This window comes from Notothenia coriiceps, unplaced genomic scaffold (genome assembly GCF_000735185.1).
Source record: "Notothenia coriiceps isolate Sejong01 unplaced genomic scaffold, NC01 NC01_scaffold00035453, whole genome shotgun sequence".
In the NCBI taxonomy this organism is placed as follows: Eukaryota; Metazoa; Chordata; class Actinopteri; order Perciformes; family Nototheniidae; genus Notothenia; species Notothenia coriiceps.
Window position 1 is genome coordinate 45,719 of NW_011368154.1, and position 21,330 is coordinate 67,048.

The window sequence follows — 21,330 nt, forward strand, 5'->3', positions numbered from 1 at the left end:
TTGAGGCACACACCCACACACAGACAGATATCCGCTTCCACGTCAAATGAAAAGTGAGATGGCCTAGATAGGTGGATGGGGAGACAGGCAGGGTGTTAGCAGGAGCAGAAAGGATCTGAGGCCACATTCATTTCCACCTCCAGTGGAGGGAGACCACCTATTTAGCCTGTCTGCGAGAGGCCAGGCCACGGGGACGATAACAGATCACAGCCCATCAGCCGCAGGAGCTCAGATCTAACTGATGGCCTTGAGAGGAGAGCTCACGACTGCATTTCACGAACTTACGACTTCAATTTCCATATCATTAAGCTTGTCTGCGTTGGCGCGTCCCTGTGCTAGGTTCCATTAATCCACAGCCATGCATAACAAATAACAGTTGTCGTAAATTTGTGTTGTGATGTAGAAAAATATATGTTTTTTATGCTCGTTTTGTCTGATGTAATACCCAAATGTAACCTTGTTGTACCTCTGGGGGATGTGTTGATGTGTTCATAGAAACAGCATTATTCTGCTCTCTTGTTTAGTGAGTGAAAGAATGGAGGAGGAGCCACCAATCTCCAGTCTTCCCACCTCATTACCCCCACCTGGATAGGACTGCAGGGGATCCTAATTTAAGTCACTCGTTAGCAGCGTCCTAATGCGTTCTGACAGCAACAAGAGAGGGGGATGAAGGTAAAAGAGAAAGATCGAAGGAGAAATAGGGCGAGGGAGAGAAAATGAGGCCGTCTTAATAGACAACTGCGGGACAGAAAACCCGGAGGAGGGGGAAGCGTATGTGCATTACAAGAACTGTTCTTATTTCTTGCTTTGATTTCCATAAAATGAGCATCATCCTAAATCATCCGAGCCCTCCGCTGTTGGCCTCGTATGCATAAACCATTAGATTCCTTTCCTAATGCACACAAACTAATGAACACAATATCAGTCCTCCACTACTGTACGCCGCAGCGGCACAACAGGAAATCAAATAAAAGCTTGTTTACCAAATAAATTCTTCTGCGCCTGAAACTTCTGCCTCTGGTTGATTGCATGTTTTTGCAGCTGCACGTTAGCTTCAAACACATCAGCATGCCGGGTAATGGATCGGAAAGGAATTATCGAGGGAGTTGGGGTAAATTTGACTTCTGAGAGTGAAGCGTGGAGAATTTACACCTCCAAATGGGTTCGGAACAAGGTCGGAAAGATTTTTCTGTGAAAGCAAATCCGTTTTTCTGCCTGAGATGTGGAAGGATATATCCTCCATTACCTCATGATTGCAGGAAACAATGTTCACTTCTCGCACAAATCCCATTTTGATGCCCCCAGTGAAAACGTTTTACAATATTTCCATATTAGGCCAGTTATCTCTCATATCTAGTAATTGAAAGTCAATGAATGTCTCTTCCACAAGACTGCTGGTAAAATACAAGTGTGTGATTCATTCAAGGCGGGAAAAAAGGGATTTCTTTAGGTATTTACCAAGTGGTGAAGAAATAAATGGATCCAAAATTGGGCTTGAAAGCTAGTTTTTTATTAATTATTTAGTATTTCTTTCTAAACTTACACTTGATTTTAGAAACATGTCAAAAAAGGCTGAAGTTTCAGGATGTAACAGTAGTCCAAGGTTACAGCATAACCATTATTTCTTAACATAACTTTTGAAAATGTTCATGTTTCTGTGATTTAAAAAGTGAAGTTTGTGTCTGAGTTGGAGCAAGCGGAGCCACGAATCCTAACTCGAGACAACAAACGGAATAAGAGAGAAGGTTGGAGAAGCAGCGGATCAGCAGGATCATCTTGATAAATATGAGAAAAGTCTCCCAAACCCACTCATTAGTTCTGAACTGGTGTATAATTCTGTCTTGGCAGCCTGTCAAAGCAGAGGCAGGGAAAAGAGACGTGAGAGGATAAGCAAAGAGATAAAGGAGAGCCGGTGACCATGCGTTAGCATTTGCAGATGAAAAGAGACCTTCTGACTTTGAAGGCACTGGAAAATGAGTGTGATAAAGAGGAACGAATAAGAAAGTGTCAGGATTAATGGACCTGCAGTAGACTTTGACGCTTGTTATTGTTGATAGCAAAAACTAAAAACCATGGTGCCAGGAGGTAACTGAACGTTTTGATTTAGAACAGTCTATTTTACAGACATTAACTTTTATAGAGTAAGGTTATTAGGTATGAAACGAGGAGAGAATTAATTATATTCTTCTTTTGTCAGAAAGACATGGACATTTGATTTCTGCTAGGGTTTGTGAGTCAAACACACTGATTAAAGATCTACTAGTGACTAATACATTTGAAAGTAGTAGGCTATAGTTGAGGGTTGTTTAAAATAACATGCGTCAATTGTGAAGCACAGTGATACAAAATGTAAAGAAAATAGTGTATCAATTTTACCTTCAGTTTTCTCTACAAATGAGTGCAATATGTTAACTGTGTTCGTTATTCTCTCGTCCAGGAGAGAAGCTTTAAAAAAGGAGACTAATTGAGTCTCTGAGAAGGTTCAAATGGGTACTTTAATTAAAAAAGGCGCGGTAGTGTTACAAGCAGAATATTGTTCAGTCAGAAAAACAGCTGTGTTCTGGCTCTCGTGAGCTAAGGGAAAGAGCGGGAGAACCACTTTTTCAGCTGTTAAATATCCTTTGCTGGCTCCTCCCTCTGGGCCGGCTGGCGCTGCTGGGGGCCGGCCCTCCACGTCTTTAATGTCCGTTGTTGCGTTAAACAGAGGATTTCGACATTTTACATTCATTGCTTACTTCCACATGCCTTTTCGCCTCCATATCTCTTTCATAACTTTATATGTAACACATGTTAACGGCGTGAATAGCCACTTTAATGATACTAATGGACGGTAGTCCCGGATGTCGTCATGAAGGATTTTCAGAATAAAAGCTTGGTATTGAGAACTTCCGGTTTTTTCCAGAATAAAATTGCATTTAAACTGACGGTATGTTCTAACTAAATTATGCCATAAAACATTGATTTTAATTTCTAACAAATACACTGTTAAAATGACTAATAAGACAACTGAGTTTGTTGTGTATAACCAACCGAGGATGATGGATCATTTAGTTAGTCTGTGTTTTTTGGTTATAGGTAAGTTGGTTGTTGGGAAAGTCTCCACTAGGCTATTTTTAGTATTCACTTATGTCATATTAAACTGGGCCTACAATAGATGTAGGTAAAGTATAAACATACCTTTTTATGTTGCATACAGTAAAGCTATAATCATAATACATAGCCCTAGCTAGTTATGATTGAACTAGGATTTGAATTGGTGTGTGTTAAGCTAGCCTCAGAGTTTAACATATGGAGCAGCTGGCATGGTTGAAGTTGACCATATCTCTAGTGATTGAAAAGGCCTTAAAATGTGAGAAAAAGTTAAAAGTCCTGGGAAATTATTTAAACTTTTTCTTATTTTACTTTAGCTGACTGTGCTAACTGTCAATGGCTTTCCTAAACGGAAATGGTTGCTAGGTAGCGGTTAAGTGACGTTCAGGATCACGGCTTTAGAGAGTTTTATAAAAGGCTTGTTTATGTTGCGGAAACGCTGTTGAACTCACCCATACAGTATGTCACTTCACATCGTATCACATTTAGGTAAGCTGACATTCTTACATTTAGTCTATAATGACGCTACATAACGTAGCTTTTTTTCTCAAATCATTTTAAACGTTAAAAAAAAGGTTAGCATGTTTGGTTCAGTTGCTAAAGTTGACACCCTTGCTAGCTTGTTTTGCCTGCAATTGTTAAGGTTTGTGATTCAACTCTTGCTAGTTGCAGTGCTTTCAAATGTCTGTTAGGCACTGTAGAGCCAGTGTGATACAACGTTATTGTTTGTGTAGCAGATAGTGGTGTAAAGTAACTAAGTAGATTTACTCAAGTACTGTACTTAAATGTTGCAATAATAGTGCTTTATTTCAATACTTTGCTACTTTGTGTATCTACTCCACTACAATTCAGAGGTAAACCATGTACTTTTACTCCACTACATTAATACCTTAAGTTACTTTGCAGATTTGGATGAAAGATGTGAAATATAAACAACACTTAAATCAGACTTTAGTTTCACCTGGAGTAAATTCACAAGCTACCCTGCAGTATACAAAGTCATTCAAACTAGCTGCACCTTTACCAGCTTTGAGAACACTTTAATGATCAATCATTATAAAACATATCATATATATTATTCTGAAATGGACCAATCTACACAATCACTACTTTAACTTTGGGTACTTTTAGTATATTTTGAAGCTAATACTTTTTACTTGTAACAGAGTATATCATCACTGAAAATGTCCTGATAATGATCCCTTGAACAAATGTGATTCCTGTGAGAGCATTGAAATCACAGGATCATTCGATTTTTGAGGGACATAATAATCAAATGTGTCCCTGCTTATACACATCTTTTTACACTATTGTTTTTCCCCAGGTGTTTTTTGTGCGAGGAAGACATTGTTTGTTGGTCATATCAGAGATGGACATACCACAGACCATCAGAGGGTGTACTGCAGAAGAGCAAAGGACTAAGAAGGTATGCAGAGAAGCATCCTACCAGTATAGAGGAACAATTCCCTCCTTATCTCTTCATTTCATTTAGCAGATAAGCACTGAGATCACACAACACTTAAATTAAAGGAAACAAAAACACAACTGAGTAGATGAACATTGGTTTATTTTCTTAGACTGGAGCTGAATTGTTTATGTTTTTTTTTTCCTCACCCTCACTTTTTCCAACGGGCAAGGAAAATAAACGTGGAAATTGATTCAGGCGTCAAGGTCAGCATAAGCAAATAAAAGGGTATTAAATGATTTGTTACTGATAAAATAATCCCGGCTATGTGTTCTGGGTAATGTAAACAGGTTTTCATGTTTTTTCATTCCTCTACTTCTCCTTGTGAGGTACCCAGGTGCTTCTGCATACCAGACCATCATGTGCTAAATAATTGCTTGGTTATCTTAGAATGCAACTCTTCCTCTAAAAAAGAATTGATAGGAACATGATTTTAGGAATAATAGGAGCCAAGGACATGACCTTCGCTTCCTCAATGATAGCTTATTCATTTGGAGCCTTTTTCTTTACTTCTTTATTTGTGCAAATTCTAACAGGTCAATTGACAAATGAAAAGAAAAAAAATTCTAGGTGAATGCAGTAACATTTATAAGGGCAACTTGAAATTAGTTTGCTGACCTGGTGAACTAAGTACAAGCCTCCCTAAATAAAGTTTTGTGTCAAACGTACAACATTTGACCCTCATCTATCACTGATTGAATATCTAGGTGCAGCAGAAAGTGTGTGTCACCTGCTTCTTCTTTAAAATCCTGTGTGAATGATAGCACCAGAATTACCGGCTTGTTGGTTTGCTCCTAATGTTGAGTTACAGTATAAAACTTTAATAAGTAAACTTTAAAATGATTATGTTCAGAGTGACATGTGTTTTACGCTGATATGTTTTTCGCTTATTAGTTGGCTAACAGAAATGAGGTCTGTGCGTGCCTAGCAGCAGATGGGATGAATATGCAGTCTAAATAACTCTATATATATTTAATCTTCTCCTGCACCCTTGCATGCTGGTAATGCTTCCTCCTCACCGATCTCTAATATAACAGATCGCTGAATAATTTTTCTCCCTGATTGGAAGTAATATTGGGAAGCCTGGAGCACAACGATATGCGTTTTAATTTGGTTTGCTGATGCATTCTGAGGAATAAACAAACAGATAGCGGCGTGATCTTAAACAGGCAGAGATGGATTTCCAGGTTGACTCTGTTTGTGCAGCATGTAGTTACACGCTGGTAATGAGATTTCCTAAACTGAAATGATATTCCGGTACTTATCAAGATGGATAAGGAAAGCTAAATTGAAGGAATATTTAAAAATAAATGGATTAGTTATAGTTGTGTATGCTGAAGTTTAGCTACCTGCTTACGAAAGGGAATTTTCAATTGACTCTCAGCTAAACCTGCAATTTCAGAATAGCATGGCAACATTGATACTTGAGATTAAATGAGTTTTGTGGGTGGTCTCTTCTTTTCAGATTCTTTTTAGCCTTTCTTAAATCAAATACACAAGGCCAAAAGTAGTGGATTGTTTTCCTGCTCTAATGCTAACTGTCAATTATAATATCTGGCTAGCTCTCAACGTCTGTAGTTGATGAACATTATTTTTTTAAAGTTTTCATTTGTAATGTTAAAAGGGAACAAAATAGTGTTTGTTTCACAATACAATTTATTTATATAGCACTTTAAACCTCCACACCAAAGTGCTGTACAGGCAAATAAACAAAACAAAACATACAAAAAGTAACACAGCTCAGCTCACACACCATAAAACAAGTACAAGTAAAAACAATAGACAATTTAAAAGCAATAAAAGCAACGCTCTAAAAGATGTTCATACGCTAAGGAGAAGAAGTGGGTTTTAAGAAGCGATTTTGTATTGTTTTCCTTTATTTCCATGTGTTCTACATTACATTAGGTAAGCTGGCAGGATAATGACTTTGTGTCTGGGAAATGTAGCTCGAGCCTCACATAGAGCAAAACCATGTAAATAGTAGCCATAATGTGCAGATTTCCAACATCTTTAACAGGATAATTTTGTTTTAAGTAATAAGACTACCCTTATAAAGGGTTTACGAATAGTTTGTGAATAATTTATTAATTAGGTTGTGAACACTTTTATAGGACATGAGATAAACAGGGCGACTGTGACCGGTTGCTTGCCAAATAGTGAGCCCACATGTATCTGTACTTAGACCCTCCAGAAAAACGCGGGCTAAATTCCTTGATTATGCAATTAAACATGCGGGGTTTTTATGTGATTTTATGCGGTGAAATTGCGGGAAGTTGCGAAATATGCGGAAAGTTGCGAAATATGCTAAATATGCGGGAAAAAATAATAACAATTTTTTTTAAATATTGGGCTGACTTATTTATTCTCTCTCGCACACAACCTGCCACTAACGTTAAACCCCTTTACTATTCAATGTGTATTTATTGTAAAAGCTCTCTCTCTCTCTCTCTTTCCCTCAACTTTGTGTGGAAAAATGCGGGGATTATGCGGCCTTTTGATAAATATGCGGCCTTTTAAAAATCTGCGCCATTTTGCTGATTATGCGGTAAATTCTGCGATCGCAGAATCGCGTTTTCTTGAGGGTCTATGTACTGCTAAGCCTTATATTGGCTACTTAGCTTACTTTGTCTTCTTCATCAGCCAGCATCNTAAACTTGCAGGTTTAAACTTTTACATTGGTGTCATGACGTAAAAGATTTCTGCACAAAACAATCACACAATAACATTTCATACACATGGTACATTTGACTTTCTGTCAAATAGAACATGCAGATTACTCCAGCAGGAAGATGTTTGTGCAGAAGAAAAATAAAGCATTATTTAGACCCTCCAGAAAAACGCGGGCTAAAATCCTTAATTATGCGATTAAACATTAAGGGTTTTTTATGTGATTTTATGCGGTGAAATTGCGGGAAGTTGCGAAATATGCTAAATATGCGGGAAAAAATAATAACAATTTTTTTTAATATTGGGCTGTCTTATTTATTCTCTCTCGCACACAACCTGCCACTAACGTTAAACCCCTTTACTATTCAATTAAACAAATTCAATGTTTATTTATTGTAAAAGCAATTGGGCTATTTTAATCTCACACACACACACCCCGCCCCTCTCACACACACACACTTCTCCGCCTCATTCTGTTTTCATTTACTCGTTCGTTATCTGACCAGCTTCAATCTTGTAGGCTACTCACTTCGTTTCTTGTAGCCCTCGAAAGGGTTTTGGAGGTTGATGCCTCGGTGAACGTGCATTTTTTGGCTTTCTTGTCCGCTTTCTTGTTCATGTTTGAATGAATCAAAGTCGGTCGTCACCGTTGATTTTCTCTTATGCTCCAACACACAGTTGCACGGGGTGCAGAATAGTTTCCCCCCACTTTTTGCCCGGTCTTTAGTAGAAATGTTCGTCGGTAAATGAGATGGATTAGATTTTTTCATCTTGGTGTTTTCTGTCTCGTGTGAGCTCCACACGTTCACTCTACGGTGTTGTTTACATTCTGTAATGCACGAGCTGATGACGTCACGTCAAGACGAGTTAACTTTTTTTTTCTCAACTTTGTGTGGAAAAATGCGGGGATTATGCGGCCTTTTGATAATATCGGCCTTTTAAAAATCTGCGCCATTTTGCTGATTATGCGGTAAATTCTGCGATCGCAGAATCGCGTTTTTCTGGAGGGTCTATGTACTGCTAAGCCTTATATTGGCTACTTAGCTTACTTTGTCTTCTTCATCAGCCAGCATCCTTGGTGTCTGTTGCTCACTGAGTTGATTCTCGCTAAGTAGCCAATATAAGGCTTAGTCATCTTGCCAAATAATGAGCCTGTGTTGATGTATGTTAGAACTGGTTTATAAATGGTTCTTAATGATTCATAAAGTGTTTACAACCTAATTAATATCCTAATTATAAACCCTTTATGAGTCCTTTATAAGGGTAGTCTTATTGTAAAGTGGTACCCAGTTGTCCTTCGAGGTGTCAAAAAATAGAACTTAATGTTGTGCTAACCCTTTTTCTTTCAAATGGCAATGTGTTTTTTGTTTTGACTGTATTGAAGGACTAGCAATGACACCTGTGAACTCAGTGCTTCTTCCTTTAATCTTGTCTTCAAAATTAGATTTCCATGCCACTTTGATATTATCCTGATCAGCCTCTCATTCTGCTTTCTCCCACTGTTCAGAAACACCTTTCAGGGACATTCACAGTCAATGACATGAGCCATATTCAGCTTAGTCTTCTTCCAGCGTAGCATAGCGTGTTTCCAGCTTGTTGACCTCTGCCACTGCTAAGAAGGCGCTTTCCAGCTATTAGACTAATTTGTTCTGGGCTCCTGCAGTCCTGCACGAGGAGCAGTGAGAAGTACTGTGTACCTTCACAGCATGCTTGTAATTAGCACAGATTGAAACGCTGTGTCTTACCTACAACCTGTGCAGCGTGACAGATGCCTTGAATGATAACACAGTGTGTCTCCACGTTAGGATGCATTCACACTTAAACTCTAAGTAAACATGAAATATGAAAAGTGTTGACATTCGGTTTCATGAAAGGATATTACAGTGTGAGTGGGATCACTTAACCTTTCCATTTAACCTTTCATTCAGTCAAACGGAGGTGCAATTTAAAATGGGGTCACCCCTTGACCTTCATCTCCTGTAATAGTGTCGGTATCTCAATAAGAGGACTTGCTGGGAGATTAAATGTGTGTGTGCAGCTCGTGTTTGTGTGTGAGAACATGTACTTTCCAGTAAGGTGGGTCAATGTCAGCGGATCACCGGGAATAGCCTTCTTATCTACGTGCCGTTGCTGTTCCACTTGACACAAGGGACGGTTGTCAAATGAATCAAAGTGTAAGGGCCGCGCCACAACAAATAACCCCATTACCTTTGTGGGAGGATTGAGAGATGACTCCCATGGACTCGTACCTATTAATAATTAAAAACACTGATGCTGTTGTCACTTTTCATCAATCAAATTTAACAGTATGGCCACGGAGGGTCTGTGTGTGCCGAGAGGTCTAAGCCGCACAGGAAATGACTTCCAACACGACCTTAGTGGTTTGATGGATTGTTTTTTATCATCCCTAACAGAATTATTTTGATGAGCTTCAGACAACTGTTGTCAACAAGAATAATCTCGCCTGGTTTCTTGTGGTGAAAACTAAACTTGTTAATGTTGCACTCAATAAATATGAGTCTGTAAATTAATATCAATGGCCAAAACATAGTTTGTGTAATCATTTATTATGCTAATGTTGCGTAGCGACAAGAAGTGAGAGGTTTGTTTGCCTGCAAAAAGAAAATTAATATAATAAAAAAACATGATATTTATAGAAACTAATTTGCTGGCCACTCTACAAGCGAGTAAGTGAATTAATGACAGGGTGTGTGTGTGTGCGTGCGTGCGTGCGTGCGTGCGTGTGTGTGTGTGTGTGTGTGTGTGTGTGTGTGTGCGCGCGCGTCTCTAAAATAGCCATACAAACCTTCCCGGAGGCACTCAGCGTTATCACGAAGGACACAGAGGTGATGTGCGTCACACTGACACCTGTGTGTCTTTGAGCCGCCTGTGTGTGACTTTGTGTGTCAAGCGGTACAGTTGTGTCCGTACTTTCATGGGTGTGTGTCTGTGTGTCTGTGTGTGTGTGTGTGTGTGTGTGTGTGTGTGTGTGTGTGTGTGTGTGTGTGTGTGTGTGTGTGTGTGTGTGTGTGTGTGTGTGTGTGTGTGTGTGTGTGTGTGTGTGTGTGTGCGCGCGCGCATGTGTGCAATCATGTCTTGTTTCTGTGCCGGAGCCCACGGGACCTCCTCTGTGATAAATTGTTGACAACTTGCAGTAATTACTGATCTGCGCTTCAGCCACCATGAGGAGAGATAAAGCAGCTGTTTTTAAATTAAGTTGGTCAAATGTAAAAAATAAAACGGTTCTCCCATTTGATGATTATAGAAATGTGCTCAAACAAATGAATACTGAACTCCGGAGAAAAGAAATCGAATACTTTCCTTCGGCTGTGACTTTTAACTTTGCAATTTCTCTTCGTCTGTGCGTCATGTCCCTTTGACAGAGTTATAATGGCGCTCAGATGAAAATAGAGGAAAAATAATGAATTCACTGTGCACACACGAGGCTCTGCAGCTACAGTACGCGTGATGACATTTGGATAGCATTTATGTTTCTCCGTGGGTGACCCGTGTCAAAGAGCAAATCTTCTCTTTTCATCTCGCAGAATCTCTAATTACAGTGCAGTGAAATCATGTTATTTCCTGCTATTGATATCTTCTCAGTGACTCAAGCTCATTGGATTGCAGGAGGACTAGGGAATCAAGTACATTGTGTGAAACTGATGTTTAGTGTGGGGTGCCTTTCTTGTAGCATCTGTTTGAATTTTCAGACCCCATGTTTTCTCTTCAAACCATGGCTGTTTTGGCAGGGTGTGATAGCTACCATGCTAACAAGCTAGCATAATGAGCTTAATTATCCCCTCGAGGCAGAGAAAACACTAATGAGGCATTCATAATGTAGTTTGGAGATGAATGAGTTAATTGTGATCCTTTCTCACTGTGCGTTCACACTCCTCTAATGTGTTGTGATGAAATGTGTAAATGGTAGGTGTTAGAAGTTGTTTATTCTGTTATCCACAGCCACAAGGTTTTGGACAAATCATGTATTTATTACCGCTTTTTTTTCTTTCAAGGCTTAATTTAAACATCAGCCCCCCTCAGCATTATTTTACATCTACTTTGTTGCTGTTTTTATCACAGTGGAAGGTATTACATGGCTTTAATCAACCTCTGCAGGCTTTCAAGTGGAAATGTTTTCAATGTAAAGCTACTATACTCTTTTCTTTTCGCTCTGTTTTGGTCACCACCAGTTCCTGAGAGAAATGTTTGGCTCTTTAGCTGCTTCATGCTCCGCTTGCTGATGAACACAGTCTGCTGTTTGGTGCTAGCCAGGTAGCTAACAGTAGGTTTAAAAAAGAACTTGTAGCAGCCGGAAACAACCCCGATGACTGCGCTAGAGCAGTGCTTCTCAAAGTGTGGTCCGCGGGCCACTAGTGGTCCGTGAGTATATTGGTAAAATGTCACATTTGAAATAAATAAATAAATTTAAGTTTTACGCACTCTCGCGGGAATATCTCCGCAATGGAGCGAGGTTAAGTTCCACTTTCGATTGCATGATATAGCCCAGCGCAACACCTTCATCACACATGTTGCCACTTGTTTGTACCATTTTCAGGCAATTTGTAATCTGTTCTAGAAAAACGATGTGTTTTTTTATATTTGTGGTCCGCGAGTGTTTTTTTATTGGTTAAGTGGTCCTTGGTATGAAAGTTGCTTAACTAAAACTAAAATATTTAGCTGAAAAATCCTACATTTTTTCAAAGTTGCCCTGCAAAATCGTCTGATAATTCTCTGGTCACTTTACATATCCATGGTTATTTACCAATTGTTAATATACATGTAAATATAGGAATTAGTGTGGAATAAAACATAGTGACTTACTTTGAACTTCCTCATGATTGGATTGTATTTGCTTCTTGATGCTTCATTACCCCTAAAGTTCATAATGTCACCAACATTAGACAAATAATAAGTGCATTAACATTAATGGAGTTTTTTTTTATTGGAGAATAAGTCATGATGTAGCATCACACACAAACATGAAAAATGATAAACATCCTAAATGAAGTCTTTTTTGTAATTATTTATGAAACCTTTTCAACTTTAAAGGTCATTCGTTATGCAAAATCCACATCTTCATGTCTCTTCTTCAACATGTGTCCCCTCTTTGTAAAGAGTTTCAGGAAAAAAGATTCTCTCTCTTTTTGTCCTCATCCATTTCTATAAAAACCTGTCTGAAAATTAGCTGATCAGATTTTGCCCACTTTATGATGTCATAACGATGTTTTGGCTTGTGTAACCATTAGCCAATCACCAACCAAGGAAACCCCCCACTTATCACCCGATCTGTTTGGTGTTTGGAGCCAAACACTTCAGACACATGTTTTGTATATATCTGAGACCTATAATATATTGATGAAAAACAGTATAATAGGGGACCTTTAAAAGCACAATTATAAGTTCAGCCATACTTTCATCAACTCTGTTTTTATCATTCATTTTCTTTCCCCTCGTTGTGGCCAACTATTTTTGGCCCACCAGCCTGTTGTCTGTCTTCTGGTTGGCTGAGTTTCCTGCTCACTGAACTCTGTAGGAAATGGATGGGCCTCTGGTGACTTGTTGATCACGTTGCTCACAGTGGGAACATATGGCAACATCTTAGACAACTGAGAGAAGCATGTTGCATCAACATAATCGGATTAGAAAAAGGTCACTGTGTTTCTGCATTTGTGTTTCAGTTATCACAGTGATGCTACCAAGCTGAGCAGGTGACGAAATGCAGGACATTGAAAGGCATACCTAAAAATGAAATAGCGAAGGCTGTTGGAAATACATTTTCCTCAAAGAAGTTGAACTTTATGCAACTAATATTACAATTTATTACCTTACTATTCACTAAAAGACTAACGCCCATTGCCTTTTATATTTCTAAAAACTATCCACAAACATGTCACAACTTGTAGACTTGAAGCCAGAAATCTCGTTCTTAGGAGATTGTGCGGGGATGTTTAATGATTTTTTCTCCTAAACACATTTCATACCTCCACATTTTAATGCAGCATATATATGTTGTGTGTCAGTATTGCTTCTGTTTTACTTTACGGTCAAATCTTTACCATTACCACATATCTGCTTTTGAAAAGTTGACATTTTGTTGAATAAATGGCTATAAAATGAACCATTTCAGCAGATTTTTGATGATGAGCTCACTGCCCACGAGCCCTTAAGAGCCATATTAAAATGCAAACATGAATATTACACCAAGCAAAACAACACCCACAGTTTTGACTACATTTACATTCGGTAACGTAACCTCTGTGACCTTGCAGAACTCGTTTCCTAAGGCAATGAAAGGTTAATGTTGTCTCTGGCTCTTCACTTGACACTGAACATTTCTCTGCACTCCCTTCTCTTCCAGCCCTGCTACTTCTCTCCGTGCTCTGGATAGACTAGGACTCTCAAACGTCCTCTTAGGTGAACATCAAGTCGATAAATAAGTCCTTGTAGAGAAGGCGCCTCTGATGTTGTGGGGAAACAAACTTCTCAGGAAAGTGAAAATACCTTTGCCGTTTGAGTTGTGTGCGTGTTCTCAAAGTGACAACATCTATTTTGACAGGGCTGTTCCCTTCCCCTTACAGATGCAATTGGCTCTGCACAAACAAGCCAAACAAACGTCCAGGATCTTTATCCTCTGTCTCTTTCTGTTTGGCTGTGTCACCTTGAGCTCTGGGAAAGTTGTCATGGGTATTTCCCACTATTCTTTGACTTTTTCGAGACGGTAGAAAATTAATCTGGTGAGTCAAAACATGAAAACAATAGATCATTTTAGCTCTCAATCTGTTGTTTCTTGTCAGTGTAATAAAAGTGCACACCCATGTGATAGGGGACATCTCATGCTTATGTTCAGGTTCATTATAGAGTGGTGCAGGAATGAGTCCTAAAACACGGAAATAAATTAGCATTTTACAACTTCTGGTTCCCTTGTCTGGAAGTTAGCATTTTTTTGTTTAGACGCCTGAAATAACATCTGAGCTTTACACAAGCAGTAAACATTTTCACTTAAAATACATCAGTAAACACAACAAGTTTCAAAGCCCAAAGCTTCTATGTGTAATAAAAACGGCAGTTGCTAACAAACTACTAAATAAACTACTAAACGTCTTCACAACGACACAGTCTGCCTTTAGCTTAGCGGTGGTGAGAGCGTATTTTCTGCAACAATCCAATGGAGATATCAGTTTAATGTTCAAAACCCCATCTTTCTCATACTGCCTGCCTGAATATACCTCTATTTACTCACTGTCTGAAACGCATGGCTCTGTTCTCATTCTGCTTTGATTGGCTTAGCTGTTTGATGGATTGTGTTTAAACATCCGAGAAAGATTTATTTTGATGCTCCAATTTGTCAGTGTTTCCCGGTCATCTGTATCTGCGTTGACGGCGTTTTTTTGCACCATCATTGCACCCGGGGAATGGCTTTAACGGCGCTGTAACAGCACAATAAACCTGTATATGTATGGTTGTTATCTGATGGCTTGTTTCGAATGCACAGTTTCTGAAAAAAGGACTGTGTATTATATGTTTTCAAATATAGCATATAGACCTGCTTTGTCTCTCTGTTTACATTAGGGGACCTAACAACACCAAATACCTCAGATTTAGTTAAATTAGCTGCTTTGGTTGGCTAATTATTTCTCTAAGTCTTAATTAGTTTGAACAAATTAACATAGTTCCTTCTGCATTCTTCTGATTTCCCTCAAATGTTATAATTAATTGCATGTGCTTGATTGCACTGGTTTATTGGCTTTTTGTTTTCTTTGTCTAGTGATCTCAACATGGAAAGTGGATTAATTTATAAGTACGATAAACTTGGAATGAACCCTTATCTATCATCAATAGCAGGGATTATTGATGATTATAAAACACAATTACACATGTTTTCTCGCACTGGATGTGTCCACACACTGCTATAGGCGCGTAGTAACAGCCGCTGCTCAGGTGGCAGACAAAGTGGAGGAATTTTAATGCCCACTTTTTATCCTCCATCTTTCTGATGTTACAGCTGCTGCGAGCTGAGCCGTGATACAGCGGCTAATTAGACCCGATGGTTTAATCAGATCAACGAGCCACAGTCAGTCAGTCACTCCGACCGGATCCTAATGAACCAACAAGTGTTTGCAGTGAAAATGAACCTCATGCTGTGTGTGAAATGCCTCTCAGTCATGTGAATGGATGGAGAATAGAAGTATTTTTCCGAAGTCGCAGCATGTTGCCAACAGTGAAAGATAATTGCCAAAGATAACTCTGTAGAAAAATACAGAAAGAGAGTCTCATTCTTGATCAGCGAGCGAGAAGAGGAATAATGCAGACACCTACATAACTCAATATAATAACGGCAGATGTCATAGAGAATGTCCTTCGCTTTAAGGCGGGCTATTTGAATAAATCCCATTATCTATATGCTGAGGTAGTTCTTACATCACAGAGAAAAAGGGAGAAAGTGTAGCGCGAGGAGAAAAGAGTGAATGACAAAGAGGAGATGTAAAATAGTGTCTAACAGAGATGAGAAACAAAGAAAGGCAGGGTGAGGAGATATGATAATATCTCCCCTACAGAGCCAAACCAATTTCCGTTCTTAACCTCATCCGGACCACAAGATGATTAAGAACACAGACGGGGTCACCTTGCTGCCGCTCTCCTTTCTCCATCCAAAATTAGAGACACTTATGGATTCATGACATGCACACAGTGGATAGAGTCGCTCTGAATGATATACCAATATATAATTCAAGATGCTGGGACTTAATAAGTGGGACCCTCCAAGATAGCATATGTATGAGGGTGTGTTAAGGACGCAGAGTGCACTGGCTTGATTTTTCCTTGCGTGTATGTGGAAGGTTAGAAGTCAGACGTACAGAGTTCTCTTTCAGAGTTGTGTTCAAGAAGTTCACTTGGATGTGACCTTAGAGCTTGGGGTGACTTGTGCACTTGTCATGCAGATCTTAAAGTGGCGATCCTTTAGTTAAAGTTAAAGAGGCTTGTTACAGACAGATTTTTTAAAAGAAATGTTTGATATTCCGGGAAAAACACTTCTTCATTCCCTTTATGCAGAGAGTTTGGCTTGATGAGAAGATTGATAGCACTAAGTTTGACGCTACCATCAGCTGCAGCCTAGCTTAGCTTAGCTTAGCGTAGCATAAGGACTGACAAGAGCTAGCCGGATTTGAAGGTAACAAAATGTACCTACCAGCACCTCTGAAGCTTTAAACTGAATTACTTGACTCTTGTTGGTTTAATCTGTACGAAACCTCAGAAAAAAACAATTTCCACAGTTTTACTTGTTTGTTATCTGAGATCTGACTTCCTGGAAGTAAATGTCAAATGCCAAAAAATTGTCAGGGACATCTCCCGTCATTAAACAGCAGCATATTCTTTTTTACATTATTTGCTATATGTTTGTATTAATCAAACAAAAATATATAAACTAGTGAGCTTCAGGGCCTTTCTACATCTATAGATATATATTATAGCTGTTTTCAGTCTCTTAGATAAGCTAAGCTATATTCAAATTAACTGTAAAAACACGAGTGGTATGAATCTTCTTATTTTTCTGTAAGCCAGCAAATAAGCCTGTTTTACCCAAAGTCCAACTTCTAAAAAGAATGGTCTGAATTCAAGTAGTAGAGGAAAATTCCCATAATGCTTTGTACCACCTTCACTTTTCACCGAATCAGCCTGATGAAAACCCAGTTCTATCAAACTCCTCAATCACTATCCTTTAACTGTATACTGTTTACATTTTATATAGTTTGTCACGGCCTTTCCATCTGACACATTCTTCAACTCCAATCATTGCCATTTCCCGTCCAATCACCAGGCGTCCTCAGACTCTCCCTCCTCTCCCCATCAACACTGCCTCGCCCACCACTTCCATTCCTCATCAGCCCAAAAACTTGACCTTAGACGCCCACGGTGGCTTCAGTCCTGAAGATATTTAATCAGCCCTTTTCCACTCACTCTTTGCTAGTTTGTCAAAGTTGCCATCTGAATTCTCGAATGTAATACTTTTTGTATTAACTTTTCCGTCAATCCGGTTATCGCTGCTTATAAAACGTTCCAGTTCTTCCTATAAATACTCCGAACAACCACTATAGTTCCTGTGAAACACCATTCGTTTAAACTCCATGAGCATCTACTGTATATGTCAGGACCTCGACACAAACTGATAGACCCAAGTGCACGACCCAGAGACAAAGTCTTAAATGTAAAAAAAGTATCTTTAATTTCAAAGATCAGGAAATTCCTTTTAACAGAGTAGGTACTTGAATTAACAAAAAGCACTCACAAGGACGAAAAACTATGCGTAACAAAAAGAGAACTTAAGAAAGAAACTTAAGCCTACAAAATTTAACAAAACAACAAAACCTGACACGAGTGAAAGCGATCCTTTCTGAGCTGAGGCTTGGCACGACCATTCGGGGAAACAAACAAGACGAACTGACACAGGACAGGGGAGAGAAAGGACTATTTAAACATGAGGTGAGTGGGAACAGGTGGAAACAATCAGGGGCGGGGCAGACACTGGTGATGGCGGGAAAAACACACAAGGGGAGGAAGAAACAGGGCCTGAAATGAAAGACAAGAGGTAAGTACAAAATAAAACAGGAAATGACAGAACACAACTAACACATTTGACGAGACACAACACTTTATTTCTTGCATCACCTTAAAGAACAGTGTAGAGCACATGTGTCCAACTCAAGGCCCGGGGGCCAAATCAGGCCCTTGGTGGATTTAATTTCGGCCCGCAGGATAATTTCTAATTACTGTTAGATCTGGCCCGCCGGTATATTGCACCTTCACTCAATCCTGAGGGTCTCCTCAGCTCAGAGCCTGAGCCCAAACATTGATGAACTTGCACCCAAGATGAGATGCCAAGTATCTGCTTGAACTAGCATCACAGAGCAGCACACTGAGTTTCTGCATTTTTTTTCTTGCGGAAATATTTTTTTTGAAGCTGTTTTTTTGCCTGTGGAAAAATGTAATCATAAGAAATGACTCCGGCAAATCTGCAGATAGAGCCATAAGAAATGAATGCAACTGATTATTTAATGTTGTTTTTATAGGCAATCATTTAAGCTTTGTTAGTCCCAGGTTTAATATGTGCAATAAGTTTTGGAATAAACATTGAACCAGTCCGGCCCACTGTGTATTTGAGTTTGACAGCCCTGGTGTAGAGGCAGGATTTCTTTTTTTCGGGACATATTCAAAGGTTTTCAGTGAAATCTCACACTGCACTGATCAGAAGAAGATCTGTGTTGCAACCATGAGATCTTACCCTCCTTTCATCAGCCCCTCCACTGACATCCTTTCCCTCTGTAGGCTCATTTATCCCATTGGAGTGCAGCCTAGTGTAATTGACTCCAAAGTAGAGCTGAAATGGTCCACAGCAGCCCCATAAATCCCAGCATTATGGCAGGAAAATGGCATCGTAAGTTTTTTTGTTTTGTGTCTTTCTCAAATGCATTCATTTACATTGCATTTGGCTTAATGGCCTAATGTGAGCTCTCTTTAACTCTGAGGAATATTTTATACACAGTTGGCTATAAAATCTCTCTTTAGAACCATGTAAGCTTATTATATAAAATCAGCTGACATGTAGCTTTCCTGACTGTAATATTGCTTACATTATCATCACAAAGCCATTAGGGAACGTTGGTCTTATCTATAATATTATAATTAGCTGAGAGCATTCAAATAATCCCCTTAATGGAGAAAATACATGCAACGGTAAAGATTGCAGTGACAAAAAACAATTAAAAGCATAATCAGGGGGTCTTACTAATTGCTGTCTGTTCTTGTTGGCCCTGTTATCACAAGGAAGTAAACACTGAGGTACACTGATTCCTGTTTGAGATATTTCCAAGTGTTTCCCATTATGTGAAAAGACACCTTGATCCAATGAGTTTGGATAACAAAAAACAGTCTCAGGTAACAGACAATTAAGTGTGAGGCTCTGAGAGAGAAAGAAGGTAATCTCGATGCTGCTGATTACTTTGATGTCTGTAACCACACAGACCACCTCTAGATCTTATTTTGCTGCACCTGAAGGGCGCACATGACATGATTTCCATTAGAAAACACCACATCAAATCCTTCCTTCAGCAGCATCCAATTTCCTCGGCTGTGCACACTAACAGGTTAATAGGTGCAGTGGTAACCCCGTGGTAAAGTGTTGCTGTGCCGTGGTTAAGGGAGTAATCAAAGGGTCTGATTGCAGCCCACTCACCTGACCTGATCCCCGGGGTCACACCATCAGAGTGGCCGGTCACACTGCTTTTGCTGCTGGGGCCAGGCGAGCAGATGGCTAATTGAACCGGCTTTCAGGTGGGAGTTAGACGAAATGGAAAGGGAAAAAAGCAGAGTGAGGGAGGGACAAAGGACAGAGGTAGGGAGGAATGAAAGGACGGATATTCAACAAAGAGCAGATTCTAAGAAACTACAAATGGCACCAAATTGTGAATCATGTTCTCAATAAGTGACCTAAAAGCTTTTGATATCAGTTGAAGGTGTTTTCCAAAGCTCTGGAGGTACAAAACACAGTGTAAGGCTTTTTCGCAAATAGGGAACTAGGGTTAAGTAAATTCAAATATTATTTGTTCAGATTAAATAGTTTTATAACCCTACATTTTTATATTTTTTGTATTTATCTGACTTCAAAAATAACAAGGTCACATTCTACGAGCAATACAAATAACGGCTGTTGCAGAATAAAATTGTTAGGCTAAGGCCAACTAGCTTTTAATTTCTCAAACACTTTCCAATTGCACTATCATATTTTCTTGATATTTTAAATAAACTGCACACAAAATAACATTAATAATAGCAATAATATTTTTCAACAAACGCTTGACCCAACTTTGAATTGGTGTGTAGATTACTGTCTATCAATAAAATATCTACGTTCTTCTGTGGAAACGTTACAAAGAATCACATTTTTATTTTGTAAATTGTTATAGGATCTAAGAAGATAGGAATCTTGTGTCTCAAAAGATTCTTCTGTGATTGGATTTTACCCCTAGAGGTAAGAAAGGAAGACAGGAAGCAAATTGGGACCAATATAGAAAAAGTGAAGGGATGCAAGGTTTAGAAAGGTAAAATAGAGGATACTTTTAAATATTATGTACAGAAGAAAAGAGGCAAGCTGAAGGGTCACTCAGTCAACATGACCCGTATCAACCTTTTGCAACACTCCAGCAAAACGCAGTTTGAATAACCACTGCTTTCCTCTCGCCCAACATGACCCCTGGACCGTGGGTCTGAATATTTATAGAGACAACATGCAGAGGAAGGAGCTCTGCTGCACATTATCCCAGTGAGAAATTCATATGCTTTGGTCTCTCACTGCAATAAATGCTTTACAAAGCATTTTTCACCTAATCAAATAATAATAATAATAATAATAATAAGGCACCACATGCAATCTTTTCCCTGGCGAGAGATCCATTTTCGGTGCTAGCTCAGGCCGGTCTCCCCTGCCCTGATTTTCACAGCGGCACTCAGGTTTCACCTTTAATGTCCTGTAATGGCTGCAGTAAAGTTGTTATTAACTTTGGGTTTGAAGGACAAAAAGCTGATTTGCAAAGAACCACCTGACACACTTAGTTCTGCCAAACTGTTTCATGTCTGCAGTTTGGTTGATTGAAAGTTGTCTTAATTACTTTCCAAAGAGAATGTAAAGGATAAATAACACACTTTAAAGCTAGTTATACTTAACGCGTCCGTGATTACAACATTTGTAATAATAATAAAGATTATGTTTGTGTACTGCCAATATGTTGTGACCACGCTAACAGCCCACACAGATACTTCATCATAATGGTATTGTAGCGATCTACTGCGCATACTGTATGTGGAACGCATTCTCAAAGCTGACAGTATAACAGAAGTAAAATGTGCCGCAGTTGTCTGTGACCATATATTTTATGGAGTATAACCTAGGCTTACTGATAGGATTGCAAGAGCGTTGCAAGCCTGCATAGGTAGAGTTATTTAAAAACTTGAAATGTGTCAATTGGGTTCTAAAGTCAAAGTCAACTTTATTGTCAATCTTCCAGTTTGTGTGTACAGACAGAGAGATCGAGATACCGTTTCCCACAATCCAGAAT

General features: G+C 39.1%; 1 protein-coding gene across 1 annotated transcript in view; it reads left to right on the forward strand.

The window, feature by feature from the left end:
* The window catches only part of LOC104962907 (transformation/transcription domain-associated protein-like), a 58,381-nt gene that overhangs the window by 36,546 nt on the left and 505 nt on the right, over positions 1 to 21,330 (forward strand). The gene's annotated exons all lie outside the window — the stretch shown is intronic.